Source organism: Grammomys surdaster, unplaced genomic scaffold (genome assembly GCF_004785775.1).
Source record: "Grammomys surdaster isolate TR1022 unplaced genomic scaffold, NIH_TR_1.0 219, whole genome shotgun sequence".
Taxonomy (NCBI): Eukaryota; Metazoa; Chordata; class Mammalia; order Rodentia; family Muridae; genus Grammomys; species Grammomys surdaster.
Genome location: NW_021604664.1, coordinates 3,314,856 through 3,322,239, shown reverse-complemented (window position 1 = coordinate 3,322,239; position 7,384 = coordinate 3,314,856).

Sequence of the window (7,384 nt, the reverse complement as noted above, 5' to 3'; positions counted from 1 at the left end):
TTCTAAAATGACGCAGGAATTGCCACCCTTTTCCTGCCACTGTTCCCATTCTGAGAGCCATCAAGGCCCTCCTGGACCTCAGTCCCTGCCCAGCATGCTCATGTCTCATAAAGCTTCACAGGGGTGACATGAGAACATGTCTACCTCTAAAGATTTTCTCCACATTCAGGACAAAGTCCCATGGGTTACACACATGGGTCCTTCCCCACCCTCCAAGAAGCAGGACAAGGACAGGGGACCTTGAGGGAACAGAAGCAGTTCAGGACAGGTGCAGACAAAATAAAGCCCCCACCTGTGTGGTGGCCACTTGGCACTATAGTGATATAGAGACTGCAGGCATGAGTACTTATGCAAACACAGTCCTGTTACCAGTGAGTGACTGGAGACAGAGCCCCATTGACACAGCCCGGGTTGCCCATTATCCTGACCACTCTAGGCCCATGGTATGTCATAAGACTCACAGGTACTGCTGTTACTGTGGCTGCTGCATCTCCCCACTTCAGGTCATGGTATAGTCCATGGGAGCATAGTGCAGCATTTGCCCATATGCACTGCTACACTCTGTGGGGCCTCTCAGAACCCAGGATTCTCCCAGACCTAAACACTTATGCATTCTTTGTACCTGGGCATCTTTGAGGGCTTACTGATTCCAGGAAAGGCAGGAAGCCAGTGACTCTTTCCTTCATACTCTTAGCAGGCAGTCTGCAGACTGCTATCATTTTAGCTGTTCTGGTGAGTGTGCTATGGCATTGCATGTTACTGCTTTCTTGGTATCAGGACTTGAGCAACAGGATTCCACCCTAGGGAAAGATTCATTTCCTAAGCAGATTCCTTGACTCCTAACGCGGTGCTGGGCACCCAGGAGGAGCAGGCCAAAGTCTGGAATCCTTGGCAGAAGCATCATAAGAGCCCCAAGGGAGGACAGAGGTGTTATGGACTGGACTGGGAAGAGGTGGGGGAAGTCTCTGGGTAGCTTCTTTCTGGGATCTTGGCTCCTCCTACCCCAATTTGCTGAGCTTCATGGACAGGCAACCTAGCCCTTAACAACAGGGAAAACATACTGTATCTCCAGGGTGCAAAGGGAAGTCCCCAAGAATTCAGGTCCTAGGTCTGGTCAGTGGAAGTGGGTGTTGGGTCAACACCCCAGCCTCCATTTAGAGCCACCCTGTCCTCTTCTGCTCTCCCTGGTAGAAGAACCACTGTGAGCACTCACAAGCAGAGAAAAAGAGAAGCTAGGAAGGCAGTCAGGCCTGCCAAACAGACCCTGTGCTACTTGCCATGTCTAGAGGAGGGGCTGTCTCAGTACCCTCACCAAAGCCCCAAGGGAACATCTGTTTGTGGTCACAAAGCTGTCTAGACTGCCAGGACTGAAGCTTTGCCAGGCTCTGCAAGGGTGGAGTAAGGGGGCCATCTCTCTCCCAGGTGACCACCAGTTTGCCACAGTGGTCAATGGAGGCACGGATCTCTGGGAGATGATGAGTGAGTGTCCACCTTGTGAGGCAGTTTTGGGCTTCCATTGAGTTTCCCCATACTCCAGGTCAGAATGTAGAGAGTATCAGGGGGGTGCAGATCTTCAACCACTTCATAGTACAGACTCATGGCTCCAAATGCAGGGGCTGGGTGGCGGCCCTAAGATTCCTCTTGCCTCAAGCACCCATGCTGTTCAGCTTCAAGCTGTCTACTCTTGTTATTTTTAATATCCTTTAAAAGCTTGGGGGTAGGGGAGTAGCCATCTGTGGCCCGCCAGAAATCTCTGTTTCCTCTGGGCCAGGAAACAGGAAGTGTGTGTGTGGTGGGTGATGGGGAATCAGGCCTGAGAACAATGGAAACACCATCGAGGGGAAGGGGAACTACGTCAGGGCCTGGGGCTGCAGGAAGCCTGACCTCGCCTTCCGTGAGCCTGAGGGGGCCTGGCATAAATTTAGCTTGAGTTCTTTTCCTGAGGAAAAGCTCAAAGGCTCCGTGATGGGGGAGGGGTAGAGAGATTGATTTCAGTCTTTAGGAAGTCAGGGCTCTCTTCAGCTATGGATAAACGGAGGCTCAGATGGGAGAAGAAGCTGAGGCTTCACGGTTCTGAGGCATTAATGACCCTCTTTATCCACCTCTCCACTAGCAAGAGTCAGACAAGAGTCTCCTGGAGCTGCTGCTCCCAGCCCAGCCCGGTTCTGTCACTGTAGCAGTATGTCTACAGGCAGCACAGGTCACCTAACAATCCTACCTTCCGAGTTCTTCAAGGATGCCAACTCTGGCTGCCATGGTGTGGCAGGGATATTGGGGGTGAGCACCACTAACAGAGAGTCCTGGGTTCCTTGTAACACTGTTCATAGCCCTAGGCAGCCTGGGAAGAGAGCCCCATGAAGGTCCAGGCTGGGGCTCAGCAGATAACTTCCTCTATGTAGTGTAACAGCTTAACAAGAGGATGTTCACAAACACAGTCCACCTGTTAATATGTAGGACTCAGTGTGCTGGGAACTGTGCTGGGAACAATCAGAGCTTGTGTGACCGTCATCACCCCAAGTTCTAGAGTCCTGTCACTACCTCAAGGGAGCTCCAGTTATGACAATTGCCAGACCATTCTCACCTGTCTGTCTCTAGGATCAAGGACTGGATCCCCATCGAGACAGTACTTATGATGTCCACCTTCTTTCCCAGTGTAGTTCTGAGCTTCCTCCAAACCATAGCGAGAATCACAACTTTCCGTGGCTGAATCATATTCTGTTGTATGGTTGGAACACATGTTGAGTGTCCATTTATCTGTAGACCATGCCCTCCTTTAGCTGGTTTGAACCTGGTGCTGTGGTTTTTCAGACCATAGTCAACCTTTTGTGACAGTGCATATGGACTGAGAGGCCAGCATCAGTATTTGCATCTCTTGAAGGACTAGACCCAGCTGTTTTCCATAGTACTGCCCCATCTACTTCACATGGCCTCTGGCCAACTCCGGGGGATCTGGAGGAGCTAGTGAGGATGGGGACATTTGGTGGGGACAGTACACCATTCTATCAGAATGTCTGTCCAGGGCTTAGAGTGAGGAACATGGGAGCTGTTGCTGCTGTGGCCTCCTCTGGGCCAGGCATGATCTCTACCCCACCCCACCACCCCTGTGAAGCTCTTGAGGCCTGGGTCAGATCCCTCAGCTTGCTGTAGTTGGGGCACAGAGACATACAGAGGAGAAGCTAGCCTGAGCCCCTGGCCTGGGACAGGCAGAGTAAACTGGGCAGGGCCTGTGACCTCAAGTCTACCTCTAGGAAGGGTGAGCAATACAGCAAGGAATCCTAGCACCCAGAATCCTGGTGGGAGTCACCTAATGGGGTATCATATCAGGGCTGGGTAAGCATACTGACGCACGAGCCAGGCCCAGAGCCCTGGATAGGTGGGCCAGGAACAGGGCCCTAGAACCAGCCTCTATCACAGCTCCAAGGGCCAAAGACATGAAATGTCCTTCTACAGACCTCAGAGGGACAAATTTTAGCAGGGAACTACAGTGGGTAAGCTGGCCTGGCTAGGACCCTACCTAACCTAACCCCCAAGAATGATTCCTGGAAATTTTGTCTTTAGGAATTTCTTTTCCTTTCTGTTCTGCCTCGGACTCCAGAGCAGCGGTGGCCCTGCTGGCCATGATCTCTTCACCTTGGTTGGAGGGACCAGATCCTGTGTCAGGACAACACCAGGTCCAATCAAGCTGTGCTCAGGGTTTCCCTAGGCCCCTGGGAACCCCAGCTCCCTGTGCACTCTGTCTTTGTCTCAGGGAATGAATGCTAAGTCCACATTCACTCAGTCTTTATACCACATGGAAGTGGGGAATGTCCAAACCCTTATCACGCCAGGAGGGAATCATGGCTGAGGAAAAGGCCAATGTTTACTCAACCATACAACAGTATATTCAAAGTCAGATTAGAACACAAGTCCCTGAGCTATGTCTGACTAGTGCTGCTGTTCTCTGACTTCTCTGAGCTCCTGGGATTCAAGTACTAGGTAGGCTAAGCCAGAAGCTCTGAGAACAGGTCTCCTCTATGTCTCCAGCATGGCTTCCTGGGCTCCTCCAGTGTCCTCTGCCCTGATATTTCTCTCTTCCCTTGCCTTGAGCATGACCAATGAAGATGGTCCTGCCATTGGCTTTGCCAGGCAGAAGTGGGATGCCTAGCCTTTAATCCCTAGTAGTCACTGTGCACAAGGAGAATCCCTCTCAAGCCCAATGCCATTCCACATGACCCCTTCTGGACTTAGCCAGGATGTCCCCAAAGCCCCTCCCCCACTATCACCCTTTTCTGAAGATCACAGCTTCCTGAGCCAGCTCTAGTCTTGACAATGCCCGGAAATTCCTGCCTCAGGCTTCAGGGTCAGGCACATGTGCTCCAGGAGCAGTGGGGGACTGGTGAGTTGGGGGCTGGTAGATGAGGGAGATGCTGATAAGTGGGTGGGGGCTGGTGAGTGGGAGTTGAGTGGGTGAAGGCTAATAAGAGTGTGTTGGTGGATGGTAGGGGCTGGTGGGTGGTAGAGGCTGGTAGAAAGTTGACCGAGGGATTGATTAGCTGTGGGGTGGAACTGGTGATCAGGGAATCCAAGGAGCTATCCAGGCCCTCCAAGGGGCCTTCCTGCTGTGTGTCCAGGCCACATGCAAGACAAAGAGAGTAGAGTATTCAGAAGCAGACTATTGAGCTCACAGAGGACCCTCAAGATTGTCCTGGTTTCTGTTCTGAAGTAGAAGGGCCACAGCCCTGCTGGACAGGGGCTAATTTTAGAGAAATAGCATCTATACCACCTCCAGAGCTCTGCCCACACCTCTACTGTGTCTTAGAAATGGTCACTGCTCCAGCCTCACAAGCCACTGAAAGACAGAGCCCAACACAGAGCCCAGGTCACAGCCCAGCAAGGCCTTTGAACTAACAAGCTGCTCCTGCCCTGTCCCTGGAGAGGGTGGTGGGAGATACAGCTGCTTCCTAAGAGAAGCCCTACAGCCTGTGCCTAGAAGGTGGCTAGAAAGGGCTACTCCAGGACAGGGACTACTTGTCTTTCTTCTTTTTAAATGAAAATTAGAATCAAAATTTGTTTGTTTGGTGGACTGTGAAGTAGTTGGAGTCTTTAGAAGAGACACCTGGATCAATGCTTACAAGCATAAAAAAAAGATGCCCCCAAACCTGGCATTTGTGGGCCTGTGACGCCAGTCACACACAGCTTGATGACAAATAGGAGGTCCTGGAGACTGAAAGGCAGTAAGCTCCACCCCAGGCCACCTCCCCGTCTCCGAGGAGGTTACAGGGGCCACTAGCCTGCAGATCAGCAGAGGGTTTTTAAGAGGGTTATGCTTTGTTTTGGGTCTGTTTAGTCACAGCAGAACTTACTGAGCCAAGTGGAAAGATTTCTGTATGTCTGCCCTCACCACAAGACCTCCGCCATCACAACTGGGGACTTGCCTTGCGCTTAAGGATTGCTTAGGACCTGAGCATTCTTGGAGTTAGACAAGTGTGATGATGCATATCCACTCCAGGGCTTTCTGTGTATCCCTGGCTGCAATGGAGTTTTCTACCCCAAGAGTGCCAAGCAGCAGGTTCTAGCACTGGGCAGTTGGGCTTGGGGAATCCACCACCATGGACCTATTGTGAGACATTTTTCTGTTCCACAGAAGCACCCCCATGCCCCACACAGTCCTTAGGAAACCCCTGAAAAGTCTCCACTACTCCCTGGAGCTCCAACAAAGACTCTTCATCACCTTGGAGATGTTGCATGCCACAAGACACTCTGTGCTTGATTCTCTTTAATTCTGAATGGGAATCCGTGGGTTGAGGGGCCACCATTTTCCAAAAACACACATGAAAAGGAAGAGTCTTGTGATTAGGGATGAGACTCGATTGGTAAAGTGCTCGCTTAGTGAGTGTGAAGCTCTGGCTCCCAACTCTGGTGCTGCAGAATAGCATACGTGAATGCCAGTACTTGGGAGGAGGCAGGAAGATGAGGAAGTTCAAAGGATGCATGACACCCTGTCTTAACAAGAATGAAATGGCTCCAGTTTCTAAAAATTACCATTGCTTCCAGCAATTCTGCTCCCAGGTAGCCTCCAAAAAGAATGGAAGTGGATTTTCACATCTGCATGGTCTGGGCCAGGATTTACAAGAGCGGGGAGGAGAGCACCACAGATGGGTGATAAGCAGCAGGTAGTAGAATCAGAACAAAGAATGGTAGTTCAAGCTGGGTGGCTCGGAGCACAGCTTGTAGAGCATGCATGAGGCCCCGGCTTCTGTTCCGAGAATACAAACAAGTAAAAACTAAGGAAGAGCCCAGGTGTGGCAGTGCAAGCTTTTAATCTCAGGACTTGGGAGGCAGATGGATCTCTGCAAGTTTGAGGCCAGCCTGGTCTATGTGACCAGTTTCAGCTACATAGTGAGACCTTGGAGACAGATCAGGGAGTTGAGTTCTGGTTTATGCTATAGTACGGGGGAATTACCCAGGAAGTGCCCAGGGGAGGAAGCCAGTGGTGTAGGACACACATGTACCTGCAGTGTCCAGTGTGGGAAACGTAAATAGCTTCTCAGTAGTCACAGGAGTTGGCCATGGGGAAGGCTGTCGATGGGGAAATCTCAGCTTGAAGGAGGTTTTGGAACGAGTGACTCTGCAATCACATTGTGAGTACATTTATTCTACTATAAGACACTTAAAGATGCTAAATGCAGCCTGGAAGGAGTGTGGGCTCCTCTAGACATCAAAGGAGAAGCACTGTGGGGTCAGCAGTCCCCTTAAAGGCTGTGGGAAAGAACACGAGGTCAGTGTTGGAAGGTTCATCACCCTCCCATGTTCACTGTAGAACTGTGACAGAGCCAGGGCAGCTGTCAGCCCAACAGTCCACCCACGGCGGATGGGGAGGACACGCACTTGCATTGGAGCACCGCCCAGAAGAGAGAGAGAGAGACTGTCACTCATACCAGCAGAGTTAGCCAGGCAGAGGAGACAGTTCCGTGATCCCACTCATGCAGAGCCTGAGATTTGAACCCTCATAGTGGCCACAATTGCCAAAGTGGTCACTCAGCAGTCAGCTGCCAGTCACGCAGTGACCACAGGACACTGTAACAATCGTACATAACACAGCGACTACACAGTGACTGCAAGGACTGTGTAGTGATCACATGATAATCTCAATGGCCATAGTGACCACATACTGACAGTGACCATGCAATGGTCAGAGAGTGACTACTCAATGAGTGACCACACAGTCCATTGAGCATGTAGTGAACACATAATGACCAGGTAGTGATCATGTAATCACTACATTAGAGATCCCATTACCACCCAAAGATCAGGTGAGACCACATAATGACCTCCAAGTGACCACATTGACTGGACAGTGGCCACACAGTAACTGCCAAGTGACCATAATAGCCACAAAAGTGAA